Source organism: Myripristis murdjan, chromosome 20 (genome assembly GCF_902150065.1).
Source record: "Myripristis murdjan chromosome 20, fMyrMur1.1, whole genome shotgun sequence".
Classification (NCBI taxonomy): domain Eukaryota; kingdom Metazoa; phylum Chordata; class Actinopteri; order Holocentriformes; family Holocentridae; genus Myripristis; species Myripristis murdjan.
In genome coordinates this window covers 12663909-12680292 of record NC_043999.1, presented here as the reverse complement: position 1 = coordinate 12680292, position 16384 = coordinate 12663909, and the positions used below count along the sequence as shown (strand labels likewise).

Genomic DNA, 16384 nt, shown 5'->3' with positions numbered 1-16384 from the left:
AGGAGGGAATGGGTGATGAAGTGAAAAAGAGGAACAGTCCTCATCTCTGTCACTTTAGGACCTGGTTTCTCCCAAGTTGCTTTCTTGGCAATGGGGCCAGTAATTTCCCAGAATGGAGGGCTGACATAATCATCAAGAACTGAGAGACTGGACTTACTGACTTTTTGGCATCAGCCACCACACAGGCTCTAACCCATACACATCATTCTGACAGCCATGGTCTCTAGAAGATGGTAGCAATTAGATGTACATGTTCCCTCAGGACTCTACATGGCTAACTTTTGATAATATTTTTTAAAGCAACAGTGTGACAGTTAATTGTTGTAATCATTGTGATTACATCATGTTCATGTGGTAATCTTATTTATCTTAGCTTAAATAATCAATGTGCTGAGATTACTCTCCATTATTGTGCTTGGGGGTGTAGAGTAGCTTATTAATTGATATTGAGATCCACACTTTCTTTCAAGAACTTCAAATGACAAGCTTATCACCGTTTCCTCCCTTTAAAGGCCACCTTCTGTGAATGAAAGTGATACTTTGTGACTCAAAGAATAACAGAATGACATGAAACATGAGCTGAATTTTACTTTAGTCATAAAGGCAATTTTTTTAAAATACAAAAATCAACACCAAAGCATCGTGGACTTTGTCACTGTTATTCCTACTTCGTGCTTTAACAATGACACATTTTGGCTTCAAGGCCACCTGTGCTGTTGCTTTACCACTGTCATGACATTCAACTCCAAAACATACTTTATCTATAATAAAGCAATAAAAGCAATGAAATGAAATATATTTCAAAAGCATATTATGATAAAACGTATAAAGCAACGCTGATATGGCTGCATGTCTTATTTTGCACCCAGTCTAAATACTAAACACATTTTACTTCCTGCCTTGAGGTGGGAAAAAATAAAAACATGTTGCTTAATCAGCTTAAGTGCATTATCATATTGATAATGCTTAATAATACCAAAATTACTGTGAGATGCAGCAGCAATTCAAATGAAAATTATTTGTGCAACATAGTTTAAAAAAATAATGAGTTTCCCCATGTAAATTAAAAAATCAAAATAATCACAAAAATATACAGTATGTCTGGATGCACAAATAAGTGTAGCATCTATTTATGTAAGATGAGTTTAAGAGCAGTGTAGTCTCCCTGTGGAACATGAGATGTCTTTTGGCATTTGACTGGTGAGTAATAAGGATTAACGCCAACAGGCTTTATTAAGGCAGAACCTGGGCTGAGATTTCTGCTTTGGGCACACATACCATTGTGGCAGATTGCAATGAATCACCCCCTCAAATCCCTATCTCACCCCCTCCAGTCTTGTTTTTCTCCACAACATGACTGCCAAGGCATCAACCCACCCGGCCTGCTGCACCTTTCTTCTTCATCTGACACAGATTGGCAAAAAAGAAGAAGAAAAAAAAAAAAACTCCATGGATGTTTCCTCTGTGCACTCACATACATGCACAAAACCCCCTTCCACCCCAATTTCTAACTGTAATCCTATTTGACTGAGTCATTTTAGGGACCCGTGGCAGTGTAGGGGAAGCGGTAAGCTGCTGTGTCTTAAGGGCAGTATGTGGAGACACGTTAATCACAAGGGCACAATGAAGGAGGGGGAGAAAAAGGATTGGAGTCCAGAGGTGTGAGGTGGGCGGCTGAATGGTTGTACTGCCAGAAATTACCATCACTTTGTCACTGCTGTTGTCTCACACGCTGGAGACACCTACACACCAAATTGCCACCACATTGCTATTTGTCCACAGCAACATCAGGGTAACTGAACACATCACTGAAGCCCTGTTACTTAAGAAATGAATGCAAATGATATTTGGTATGCAAATACTCCCACCAGACATGGCCATGTGCATGCATGGAAAATGTTTTCTGCCAATGTCATTGTCTAGTGAATTGAAAGTCATGACATAAGGCGCTTGCAAGTATGGATTTTGTATTATATTTGCAATGCTGAGAAAAGAGGATCCTGCGAGACCAAGAGGATATTACACAACACTGAGAATCTTAAGCAGCAATCCCAACTGATTTGACCAAGTAACAGTGAGAAATTTCTTCACTCTTATTAGACAGACAGTAGATGGTGTAGAATGTTTATCTTAATATGTCATTATCAAATTAAGTTTGATAGCATAGTGTAATGGCAGTATAAAACAAGACAATCATGGTCAAATTTGGTTTACTCAGTGTGTTGCTTTCTATCTCTTTAGTCTTTATTTATGTGCCCCAGTATACAATTTGGTGCAAAATATGAAGGACGGACTTATGGCACACAGGGGGGGCATCAGCCTAAACAAGAATAAGAACATCTCTCTCTATTTGTTAACACCGTGGAAGTATTATATTTTAATATGGGTGAACAAATCATCAGACGAGTCCAGATGCTGTGCAGACCTACAGCAGCTAGCCCAGTGTGCAGATCAGCTGTTGCTATGGTTGACATTACTACAGTCCTGGAATAATCAGTATATCAGTCTGTGATCACTGTTGAGAGCAAGTCTCTTGTGGCGGAGCAAGGAATTACAACAATACAACTGACTTTTTATGAAGTTACAACTGTTTGCTTGCTAAATGCAGATGTAACTTGGATGACAGTAGATGATATATCAATAACAACATCAATACTGTGATATGAGACTTGGTACTGTCTGCAATTTTGGGTATCGTAATAATATTGGGATATAGGCCATACAGCATAAGTGCCACATTAGTAATGACTGTTTATAAAAGTGCTGTGTGTAAATATCTTGTGAAAGCAACAATAATCATCCCTACAGTATTGTCACTGTTATCAAGATATTTGGTCAAATATATCTTGATATTTGATTTTGAAAATATTGCACAGCCCTGGTTCTAACTGAAATACCTGGTAAAAATAAATAAATAAATAAATAAATAAATTACAAGATGTTGCATACTGACAAGCCATTGCAGTTCCAAAGTTATAACTAACACCTGGTGAGCGAGCATCACTCAGCATGAGGTGAGAAAGCAATGTGTGACTGACTGACTGAGATTAATTTAACTCCTGATCACCACATGTTGTGCCATGGGGAAAATTACTTGTGTGCCTCCTACAGGTTTATTTCGGTGACACCATCGGCAACATATACAAGTGTTTTCTTCTATTCAGACAAATGAAGAGAATGAGCTGTTCATACCTGCTTGACAGTTTCGACTGTGTCTCCAGTCTTCCTCAGAAGCGTCATCCAATGTATTGCTGACGTGTCATTTATCAGCTGATCGGCCTGACAGACCTGTCAGAGTCTGACGGGCCGGCCACGCCCCCCTCTCCCTAGGTGGTCTTTGGAGCACGGAATCCCAGGTGTGCGAGAGGGTGTATGCCCCCTCGTCCCGGTTGATGGTGCCGTTTGCCTGCTTCCTGATCTTTATAGCTCTCTGACAGGTCTGTCGGGCCGATCAGCCGATAAATGACACGTCAGCAATACGTCGGATGACGCTTCTGAGGAAGACTGGAGACACAGTCGAAACTGTCAAGCAGGTATGAACAGCTCATTCTCTTCATTTGTCTGAATAGAAGAAAACACTTGTATAACGCAATTGAAGACAAAATGAACTTAATCAGTTGGACCATCGGCAACATTATGAGAGTTTCACCTCGACACTCCTATTTCTGCAGCCGGTACACTGGGGGAGGGAGTGGTGTCTCTTTGCGACAGATGACTTAAAAATTACCACTAAGGGATTCAAAGGTTGCCAAAGTCAAGTTTCAAACTGCACAAGTAGTAGCTTTAATTACCTCAGTGAAAATAAGTTAAGGAACAATGCACCCATCTTTAGTCTGCATAGTGACTAAATACAAAGAAAAGCTTAAACAGATAGCCTGCAAATGACTTAATAAATCTTTGGATGAACATTCTCTCTTTAATAAAATCAGGAAAGACTTAAATATCTGATGCTAATACAATGCCTAGTTTGTCCAGCCTGAGGACCCATTATAATGAAAATCATGAACAATGACTCCTTCCGAAAGCTCTGGAAAAATAATCCCTGAGACACTACTTCATTGATCCCTGCGGGATGAGTGTCTCTCTTTGAGTAAAATGACCCTTCGCCCCTCAGCCTGTACATCGCAGGCTTAAATAAGGAAAAACAGGCCTTGAATCCAATGAGATATGAAACCTCCTAGAGATAACCTGGAGGTTCCCTATTTTTAGATAACTATTTCCTTTGTCTCCTCAGCTCTGGGCAAGTTGCTTAAGTGGGACCAACTCACTGGAGTTCTACCAGAGCTGATAGGCCATGTAATGGGGCTGCTAGCTGACAAGTTGGAGTTCAGTGACAAATACCACAGACAAATATAGCTGAGTGACCCTGTTTTGCCAGTCCCTGAACTGATGTAATGACCACATAACTGAGTAAGTGTTGTTCTCTATTTCACGGACAATGCATTTGCGTTGCTGAGAGAACCACTGGGTTCATAAACAGGTCAGATTCTTTATTTGCCTTTATACTTCATAGCAAATCCCGAATCTGAAATTGCTTTAAGGCCTTTTGGCTATTTGTGTGGTGTGAGTGTTCGAACAATCTGCATTTGTTATTTTATACTCTCACTCTTTATTCTAATATTGTGCTTTTGGCGAAAAGCTTACACAATGAAAAAAGGCAGTTGGAGCGCACAAACTGTGAATGTTTGGGGCAACACCAGCGCTATCAAAGAATAAAAAAGGTTTAAGGTCTGGTGATTGCACTTTGACGTCAACTAAGGTCATTCAAACTTCTGTTTCAGCCCCAGGTTTTATGCTTATTAGGTCATGGAGGCCCAGGACATCAAAGCTGTTTACAGTTTTCAAAGGTTTTCAGAAAAGAGATTGCTGAGGAGGCCATTTTCTCTATGCAACCTCCTCCTCTTTATCTTTTGTTCAGATTCTCCTTTTCTCCCTTCATTCCTGCTTTTTTCTCACAGAAGTGTTGCGGCTGATTTCACACCATGTGGTGGCTGACTGGAGGAAATTAGTGACTCCGAGGCTATTAAGTTTTCTGTCAAAAAGTAATTATGATGTCTTTCAAGCATGCCATTTTTCACTGAGCTTTAGAGCAAATCTTTCCATTAGAAAAAAAAAAAAAATCATCACTCCTCCCACACAGACCACAACGGTTTTGACACTCATCTGTTCTGTGACCAACACACACAGCTCACCAACATGCCCCCACCACTCACCATGGTAACCTCACTGCTCCCACTGAGCGTGATGCTGATGTTGGGGTGCTGCAGTTGTGGCTCGCTGGGCTTTCTTTAGCACTTGCAACTGTCTTGACATCAAAAGTAATAGTCTAAGTTAAGAGGAGAATGAATTTCCCACATTTTATTGCAGGTCGGTTATATAAAGTCCATAGTCAAGGCTAACAGGTTTTCCTCAGGATTTCTTCAGTGTGCTTTTCACAAATGTTTAGATCTACAGAGAATGGATGTCACTAAATGCACGCTAACAGCTATAACCTGTACTGACTTTGTACCACATCTCGGCCTATAGTCTACTTGTTATGATACCCATTTAGAAAGATTTCTTAGAGATCCGTCTTAGATGAAATATCTAGTTGTGTACTTTGGAGAGACAAATGCAAGAGCGAAACAGACACTGCTGCAATATGGCAAGAGTTCCAGCCACGGGCAGCCTAATGTGTATAAAACCGCACCTTGATGCAGGCAGTGGGAAACAAGCATGTTAGAGGGTCAAATGGCTCTCCGGGAACGGAACATTTCATTTCCTACATTTCCTCTCTCCTCCACATCAAACCACTCTCACCAACACCAGCTATTCCCTTTCAATGGCAGCCTGAAAACCCCCTGCCTTGCAGTGGCCATGCAAAACTGAGACCATCTGTAGCCCCAGTAATGATGATGGCAGAGGGACCTAGCAAGGCTTTGAAAGCCATCTCTTTGACTTTGGTGGGCCCAGATTAACACCCAGGATACAGCTGCTGCCCCAGGAGAACTGCAGCAGCTTTGAAATCTCAAACGAGGAGCAAGAAAAAGCGTTGCCTGTAATCCTCTTATCTGTAATACATCTGGCTCTTCACATCGCTCTTCCTCTGATTGCACAATGACTTTATAGAAGCCAAGAAAAAAGGGGGCATCTCAGATGTATTTTGGATGTTGATGTATTTCTCAGCCCTTAAATGGCTATATTTGTGCAGCTTGCGATGTGAATACAGCGGGGAAAACTCCGGGCAGGGGTTGTTAGGCGGCCATTGTGGGTGCCACCACCGCCGACGGTAATAAAGGTGCTACATGGATGCACAGGGAAAAATATATATATATATATATTTCTATCTGAATGCATCCAAATTGATTTTTGATGTTTTAAAATTGGATCAGCAGGCATGCATTTGATATTCATGATCAAATTCACTTCTGATCATTCATTTGTGTCTAAGCTTATGCCTGGCATACGTGTCAAATGAATGCCACAAAGAGTAAAGCTCTTATTGATCGACTCCCTATTTGTTGGCCCATTTATGTCTTTACAACACAGCCTCTTCGCATAATGCAGCCTCTTTGAAAAATCCAAGCAGTAAGATGATTCTTAGATAACAAGCTGTTACAAAAAAAAACCAAAAAAGACAAAAAAAAAAAAAAAAACAAACAGCCAGTACATAGCTGCAAGGGGACACCCACCTTTTCTAGAAGAAACACTTACGTACACTTCAAAACTTTACTTTTGACGTTTTAAATTGCAGCTCATGATCATTGGCTATTTATTTTTGTATTATGCTCTGCTGTGCGTTTTGACACTCGTACTCTCTGGTAGTGCAATGGTATTTTATTGGCATTGCTTTCAGACAGTACAGGGAAGGGTGGTTTCTAGATTCTTGTTGAGGTTGTTTTCATGTCGATGTGCCTGGTCTTGTCTTTTAAGTCGCTGCGCCCAAACTGCCCTCGGGAAATGAATACAGCCTGAACTGAATGGAACATAATTCTAAAGAAATCCTTATTGTTAGGAATTGGGTGTATTTTGATTCCAAATGCTAGGGTTTTTCTCAGTTTTAGATGGAGTTATATTGTTTGTATGCTTCGATTCATAAGATTTATTTGTGCAGATACACTATATTACCAAAAGTATTCGCTCACCTGCCTTTACTCATACTATGAACTGAAGTGCCATCCCATTCCTAACCCATAGAGTTCAATATGATGTCGGTCCACCTTTTGCAGCTATTACAGCTTCAACTCTTCTGGGAAGACTGTCCACAAGGTTGAGGAGAGTGTTTATAGGAATTTTTGACCATTCTTCCAAAAGCGCATTGGTGAGGTCACACACTGATGTTGGTCGAGAAGGCCTGGCTCTCAGTCTCCGCTCTAATTCATCCCAAAGGTGTTCTATCGGGTTCAGGTCAGGACTCTGTGCAGGCCAGTCAAGTTCATCCACACCAGACTCTGTCATCCATGTCTTTATGGACCTTGCTTTGTGCACTGGTGCACAGTCATGTTGGAAGAGGAAGGGGCCCGCTCCAAACTGTTCCCACAAGGTTGGGAGCATGGAATTGTCCAAAATGTTTTGGTATCCTGAAGCATTCAAAGTTCCTTTCACTGGAACTAAGGGGCCAAGCCCAGCTCCTGAAAAACAACCCCACACCATAATTCCTCCTCCACCAAATTTCCACAGTCGGCACAATGCAGTCTGAAATGTACCGTTCTCCTGGCAACCTCCAAACCCAGACTCGTCCATCAGATTGCCAGATGGAAAAGCGTGATTCATCACTCCAGAGAACGCGTCTCCACTGCTCTAGAGGCCAGTGGCGGCGTGCTTTACACCATTGCATCCGACGCTTTGCATTGCACTTGGTGATGTGTGGCTTGGCTGCAGCTGCTCGGCCATGGAAACCCATTCCATGAAGCTCTCTGCGTACTGTACTTGGGCTAATCTGAAGGTCACATGAAGTTTGTAGCTCTGTAGCAATTGACTGTGCAGAAAGTCGGCGACCTCTTTGCACTATGTGCTTCAGCATCCGCTGACCCCTCTCCGTCACTTTACGTGGCCTACCACTTCGTGGCTGAGTTGCTGTTGTTCCCAAACGCTTCCATTTTGTTATAATAGAGCTGACAGTTGACTGTGGAATATTTAGGAGCGAGGAAATTTCACGACCGGATTTGTTGCACAGGTGGCATCCTATGACAGTTCCACGCTGGAATTCACTGAGCTCCTGAGAGCGGCCCATTCTTTCACAAATGTCTTGTTTCACAGTCTGCATGCCTGAGTGCTTGATTTTATACACCTGTGGCCAGGCCAAGTGATTAGGACACCTGATTCTGATCATTTGAATGGGTGAGCGAATACTTTTGGTAATATAGTGTAGGTGTGTGTGTGCGCATGCGACACAGTGTGAAAGGGAGAGGGAAAAGCTGGGAGTGAGAAACAAACATGTTTTCGTTACTCTTTACCCCAAGGCATCAGTTTTATCCTTTTGATTTCGACTTGTGACTCACCTGCAGACTTTTGCCAACAGGTCTGGATGACAAAGCAGAAGTATGCCGCTCTAAATGTTTGCCTGCTGTCACTTTGGTGATCTTGAACTACATTTTTTAAATAAAAGAAATACATGAATATTTAAAAAGCTGCACATTGCTTTGATAGAAATACAGCATACTTTAAAACAGAAAGCAATGGGTATTAGTTCTTCAAGTGTATAAATTATGTGACAGCTGTTTAGGGGCAATCAGGGATCCCTTTATTAAAAGTTGGAGAAGTTTTGTGTGTGTGTGTGTGTGTGTGTGCGTGCGTGCAAGCGTGCGTGCGCATTTTCGAGTAATTATGAAAGCAAATGAATCCATGCTGTTCCTATGTTTCAAAAGCAAAGAAACTGAATAATTCACTGGGGATAGTGATTTGGCCACAACAAATCTTTCATTTTTCGAAAAATGTGTAAAATATTGATGTCTTCTGTGGATCCATCCAGACACAAACACAGAGCTGAAAAGAGACATGAATCATCAGTGGACCCATTTCTCTTGTCTTTTTTTTTCCAATTTTCACCACGAAACGACTTGAAGAGATGTCTTTTTGTCAGTGTTATTGTGCATCCATCTGTTTGACTACCCAAGCCCAGGCAAAATATAGAGACAGCTATTGTGCAATTCAAGCAACTTTTCTCTCATTAAGATTTATGACACTCCTTGCATATCAGTTAAAAACCCTATTTAAACAGCTTTTACACAGCATGTCTATACTGAACAGCGAGATGAGCAGCGCATTATTTAACATCTTATTCTTATTTTATCTGCTCGCTATGCCTCTACTGACCTTTCAGACAAACTAATGTCTGCAATGTTGTGCATATTATATTTTTCATGAGGAGACAACCTGAAACCTGTGATGACGGTGGATCAGCTAGGCTGGTTTGACATGAGGTGGGTATGATCTGGGAGGGAAGGGCCAATGGAAAAAACCCCTGCTGCCAAAGTTTAGTGTAGGTCAGAGCAGCGGGGACACCATGGCTCCACCGTGTGTATTATTAAAGACACAGAGGACCAGTATCACAGCCGGAGAGCGAAAACACTAAAATAGTTAGATGGAGAGAGCTTTGTGTTTCCAGGTAAAAATAACAATAATACAAAAATATTGCATCCTTACACTGCATAATATGGCATAATAAGGCCACACAGAGGAAACTTAAAATATCTAATAAAACATATACAAGAACATAATGATCAGTCTTGGTTTCAAAAATAAGTGGTAAGTATAAAAAGAGATATTTGCATGCTATAGATTGTCCATAAACAGTGACCTAGATGTTATATAACCATAAAAATAGGCTTTTCCAAACATAGCTATAAACAACCATGATCATAAATAATTATTAATAAGGGAGGGGGGATCTCCTCCCTGAATTTATTATATGCTGTTGTGAAACTTTTTTTTGAATCTACATTTTCTGGTAAGAATAAAAATGAAGATCAAAAGCTTCCCTGAGAGGAATAGTCTATAGTCTTTATAGTCTCTGGCTACGATGACCCATGTCAAATTACTCAAGTTGAATTTTGTGAAGTGCAGCGGTGTGGAGCGACAGGGAGAAACAGCTTCTGCCCTATACCAAACAAACTAAGGGAATAAGCAGTCCTAAGCAGAAGAGAGGAGCAGATGCGTCAGGAAAAGAAAAAGCAAGAAAATCGGCCTCACTAACGCTAAATTACTAATAAATATTTCTAGAACAAACAACACAAAGAAGCACACAAACAGGCATAGCTCTCTCTCTCTCTCTCCATTTGTGTGTGTGTGTGTCAGCCAGTAGCAGACTGAAGGCTGACTTAGAGTCAAGCGAACATGCGTGGGTCTCACATGCAGATGTGTGTCTGCAAACCTACTTGCACATAGCACTCAGGTATCACATTTACCAAACCAAAATCTACACAGAGCCAAAAAAGAGAAGTGGAAAAAAGGGGAATCCGTTTGAAACCCCGGAATAAAACAACATAAATAAAAAGACAGCTGATAGGATGAAAACAGACTGCAACTGGACACAGATTTTAGCTGTGCATGCTGTGCTCGAGGACGAGCTGTCGTAGTGTTTCAATGAAACCAGCCAGAAATTCTTTCCAGACTCAACCAAACAGCATTTGTCTGACACAAGATATATGCTCAACATGCAGCTGAATGCAGAGATTTCAGGTGTGCATGTCACCTTCTCTGCAAGCTACAGCTACCCCCCAAAAAAACTTGACCGGGCGCTTAAAGAAAAGTGTATTTTCTCTAAGATCACTACAGGTTTACTATTAAAACATTCAATCAAAGCTGGAATTTTTTAGAAGGAAGAAATAGTCACTCAGAAACACATGGTTTATGCTTTGCTGAATACAGTATTTGGATTTGGGAACATCCACATAACCTTAAAGGTCTAGGAAGCTAGTAAGAGGCTTACTGCTTTTTGTAGCAGGATGTATTTCAAAATATCTTCAGGGTCAATTGTGAATGTAAAAATGTATTAAATTAACCTGTTGCTTCCCAGACTTTAAGGATGATGGGCATTTGTCGCATATGAGCATTTCTGTAGTTCACGCCAGTAAGGAACACACAGAGAAATAACTGAATGAAACCTCCATTCATGCATTTTTGGTGTGTCCTTGATAAATTCTGTTATTCTGCGCTTAAACAGCATTTTCAGCCAATTAGTTGATAAAAGCTCAAAAATTTCTGACATGGTAAACTTCATGTTGAGGCGCCACGGGCAATCTCGCACTACTGACTGTAATTATTGGAACATGTCATACTCAAGGTTTAAAGGTTTAAACAGGTCTGGTCTAGGCAGAGCAGAACTGAAACAATGTGGCTAAGATCTCTGCGAAATGCTAGTGGCTTGTTGTGGTGCAGCAGGGAAAATACCTTGCAAGGAAACATACATTTTCTAAAAATCCTTTAGTCATGCAACTAGTATACACCTCAAAAACATTGCCTTTGTTTGTCTTCTTCTCAAAATACAGTTAATGTGGGTCAGGGATAAAAACATCACATCATTTGGCTGTATTTCATTATCTGACAGCAGGAAATTATAGACTATTGCCATCCATTGGATATTGTAGTTACACAAAGCAAACCCACTGTGCTTTAAACAACAAGTGAAGGTCAAAACAAGCAAAGACGCATGAAAAGGCCAATCACTTCATGGACTCTCGTGGTGATACGCAGGTGTGTGACAATTCCCTCCGGAGTGACGTATCAGAGCGATCGCTGAAGGAAACTGTCAGCAGGTGGAACACAAAAAGCCTGTTGTAAAGCTCCGCCACGCTTGGAGCTGATATTTTGCACAGCCTCCTCAACCCCGACCGATGTAGTTACAAGATCATGCTTTCCTCGCTCTTCTTCAAACACCTCCGAGTCAGCAAAGCCTAAGAAATGCCTTCAAGGAGAGATCTGGATATTTACTTTTAACTGATGCACTCCTCCTCAATAAAACACTTGTCAGATGCTCTGTGTCTCCAAGGCCTGTTCAACAGTGAATAATAGCCAGAGGGTAATGCAGGTTATCAAAAATCATGTGCTATATGCAACACTGTGCTCCATGTGAAAAACACTAATTATATATTCATTCAATAAAAGCTAAAAGCCATTTTTCCTCATCTTTGTTGCATAACATACCATCAACCTTTATTCAGATAAAATGGCATGACTTTTCCAGAAATAGACACTGAGGCATGCCATGTTCCACGAGATGTAAAATCACATTTTTATTTTGTGTTTTGTAAGTGTGTGTGTGTGTTCTGTATTTTTCGGTGTGTTATGAATGTCACAAAAAGAGGCACTAAGAGCAAGAGGCACAGAAGAGCAAGAGACAAAGACAGAGGGAGAGAGTGATTACGCTCATGCACACTGCTGTGATTAATCTGACACAGTATAGGTGGCACAGGTGCCGCGCCTCGCAGAATGAAGATAAACCTGGGGTTTATGCCCGATGGCCACCATAATTACTGATTCCCTAATCCAATCTGCCACGCCTATCATTCTCACAAGAAATTGTGATGTAAATTTTAACAGCCTCCATTTGTTACAGTTATTCATGTTTCTATTTTCTCTCTACTTTGGCAAAACATATTTTTAAAGTTTTTTTTTTTCTCTTTCTTTCTGTACTTTTCCATTTGATGTGAGAATGAGAATGCTTAAAGAGAGATATCTCGAGGGATTAAGCCGTTACCACAGTTAATTAGCACATCTCGTCAGCACTCAGGTGTATGACAAATTTTCTTTGGAGTGATGAATAAGAGCAATTGCTGAGGGAAAGTGCCATCTCTCTTTAGATTTGATAGCACTTGAGAACAATCGACCCGGGAGGGAAAAGCACACCTGTCTACTGCCTCACATAAATGATTCACAGTTAAACAGGTCGAACTTTAGGAGCCAACCTGTGAGCAGCTGGGGGCCGTATGAATTCAAGGTGAACTGGAGCTATTGGGTCTGTGTGACTGTGGTTTGCTCTCAGTCCCAAATACAGCTGCAAGTAAGATTACCGATAAATTAATCTATTAACAAATGTATACAACTCTGCTTATGAATGCGAAGACAAAATGTGTTTTTTTTCTCTCTCTATCAAAGCTTTTTATTCCCCATTTTAGTTACAGATAGACATTTAAGCCATAGAGCAGACATGTGAAAACAATCTGATGTGAAGGCGGCTCTAGTCCTAAAACCTTTGATAATGAAAGTCAGGCAGGCAGTGCACAAACCTGTGCTTGCCCACTGCAACATAGAATTTAATGAATCAATGCAACAACAGAAATAACTGTGCCTTGATTCATCATTAACATCCCCAGTGCCCGTGTAGAATATGGAAGTACGAGTCTTTTCTTTCTTGTTCTCGCTCAGGTTTCAGCTGTTATTGCTGTTTGCAGACAACACCTGAAGGTCAATGCAAACTTTCGGATTCAAGCTGCAGATATGTTATGCCAATAGCACATAACTTGAAATTTAACAATTTCTATGTTAAAAATTGCATGGATCGGGCGCCCTGGTGGCTCACCTGGTAGAGTGCGTGCCACTTGGTAGGGCTGAGGCCTCTCTCTCTCTCTGCCCTACCTTTCCTGTCTCCCCCTTCTATGACTCTAAAATAAAACTGAAATGGCAAAAAATAACCTTTAAATTAAAAAAAAAGACATTGCATGGATTAAGTGTGTTCACTGTTTATTAAGAGTATTTTATTCTTCACAGGGTACAAAAGCTGAAACGACGAGACCCGCAAGAGAGATTGAAACTCTCTGTTTACGAAACAATTACAGAAAATTTTAAAATAATAAAGCAAATATGCAAATAAGACTAGGTGATGTGGGCCAAATTAAATATCAGTATTTTTGATCTAGTGCAAAAAATGATTATTCTTTTATTTTATTCTATTCTATTCTAGTTAGTCTTTGCCAGCCCATTCCCAATTACATGTGTGGGTGACAGTTTCTTCTGGGTGTTCTCTGGACTGTACAAAGCTGTATGCCTGCCAGTTGCCAATCCTCGCTCTGATGGATGCTTGTGTTCTACCTGCTGTTATTGGTTTTCAAATTGTTATGCAGCAACAGCAATTAGGCATCCAGAAGTTTCAAGGTCAGATGTAATGGCTTGCTTTATAAACAAGACATCAACGGGCTGTGCTCTGAATACAATGATTTTAGAGCAATAAAAGCAATGGAGTAAGGTTGCTACACTACCAGTTGGCAGTGCTGTGTTTGGTTGTGCTTGTTTTTGTGTGAACATTTTCATAATGACAGACAGCTTGAGCTACTCTTAAAGACAAACGGCAGCACAAGTTTAAAGTAGTTTCACTATGTGCCGGCTTATTTTTCAATTTTTTTATTATGTCTGCCAGGCGCCAACCCAGAGAAGAGCATGGGTTTGGTCATGTGTATCTGTCTGCAGCTAATCCTGCACATTACTGGGCCTATCAGCCTAATATCTTTTGTGCACAGTTATGGTTGCATGATCAAGGGCCTCTCATGGCTGAGGTGATTCAAAACCTTTTAAAAACCTGTTTTATACTGCAATTGCATGCTAACTCCTCAGCTGGTTTTTCGCCTAAGTCTGAACACTGGAGAAGGGGACATATGCAGGCAGTCCCTCTGTATTTTCTCTTCTCCTGGAGGGCAAAAAAGGGGTGGTCCAACTCTACTGAGTGCACTCTTCTTTGACCTGAGCAGGCATGCCACCTTGGTCCACATCTCACATTAATTCACAAGGATAAATATGAAAAGACATGCCCATTCACTCCCAAACCAGACTAGAAAGTGTTGCCAGCCTCATCAGATTTTGGCTTAGAAATGCATCTGCAGAAGGCAATGGGAGGACCTGTCAGTATATCCATCATCATCGTCAGAAAAATCACATCTGTATTCTTCAATAGACACGGGGCAAAATGTGAACCTGCTTATCATCACTCATGGGCTGCTTATAAGGGTCACCCTTGAAAAGTCAAAGACAGTCCCTGAATGCTGAGATGGAAACCATACTGCTCCATTCACTGATCTATATCTATAGTGAACACTTGCCGTATGCTACTTCTTATGAGCCTAAATATGTTATTAATTCTCTAGAGACATAATGCTTTCCAATGTGTGATTGAAAATAATCTTTTCTTACACCACAGAAAATTGCATTTATTCCAGCTCATACTTATCTTATCAGATCTTGACTGTATGGCATTATGATTACAGTCAGTCATTTTCTGAACTTGATATAAATGAACTTTGTTCATTACTGAAGTCTGTCATTTGTTCTGATCTTGTGATAACTGGTATTTTGAAAGATCCTCTCTTGGCGCAGAGGGTTACCTTTGTACTTCAGAGCAATTTACGTCCAAAGCTAGGCAGAGATCAAGATCACTCTGATTAAAGCCCGAGTGAACAACCACATTTCAATTTCGGGAACACATCAGCAATTTGCTTCCAGAGAAGGAAAAAATGTTTGGTAAGTTTCTCACTGAGTCATTTCCTTTCTCTGGACCAAAAATGTCCCACAGGAGAGAGGAGACAAACAAATTAGACGTGAACCTCTCTGGGAGGGTCAGGCATCTGCCACAATCTTACCCCGATCACTGTTTGACAAAAGAGGCCACTCTGCATTCCGTAGTGCACTCCTCCCCTGAGCAATGCATAAAGTCAAATAGCCACAGAATGATTTCCCCACCCTGACCTCTACCAAGATGATACCTACCAACCGACCGTACGCAATTACTGTCTTATTGACTTGCAAAGCAATGTTCATGCAGTATCTATTCTCGGCAGAGCAACTGAGAATCGGTGTGACATATGCGATTAGGTGCAGAGGGCACAAATCTATTCTGCTTTGGGTGTTTTTTTTTGCTTGTTTTTTCAGCTTTACAAGTAATATCGGAGTGGTTAAAGTCAGTTACGTTCTCTTTTTTTTGACATCCCAGATTAAAGACGGACTCCTCTGGTAGGATGGGAAGCAGCACTGTGAATAGCTATATTTTTGTAAGGAATGCAAAGATGGTGGTAAGTAACTATGTCATGGAAATTTACATCTAATCATCTAATGTTTAGAGAGTCATCTAATGTTTAGAGAATTTACATCTAATGTTTAGAGAAAATGCATATTTTCTTATCCCTAACTTAATGTATCGCAAACTCTCATCAACATTTAAATCTAACAGTAAAAGCAAATCTGTTCCTGTGTGCTTATCCAGTTGCTCTATCAAATGCAAAACCACATCCCCTAAGAAGCCAAGACCATTTAAGTAGAGTGAGTTATCCTCCTACGTTGGGGCGCTTCCACATCTGCATAGACACTGTATGTGGATTGGGCTGGGCAGTTTGATTGGGTAAGGATTTTTCTGTCAGGGGGAAGGAAAGGTAAGGGTCCGTGCTGACGCTGGCACATCCCTCCTCTCTCTTATCCCCACACT

At 40.8% G+C, this 16384-nt stretch overlaps 1 long non-coding RNA gene across 5 annotated transcripts in view; it reads right to left on the bottom strand.

The window, feature by feature from the left end:
* LOC115378551 (uncharacterized) overlaps positions 1 to 16384 on the bottom strand; it is a 172966-nt gene that overhangs the window by 43411 nt on the left and 113171 nt on the right. The window lies entirely within an intron of this gene.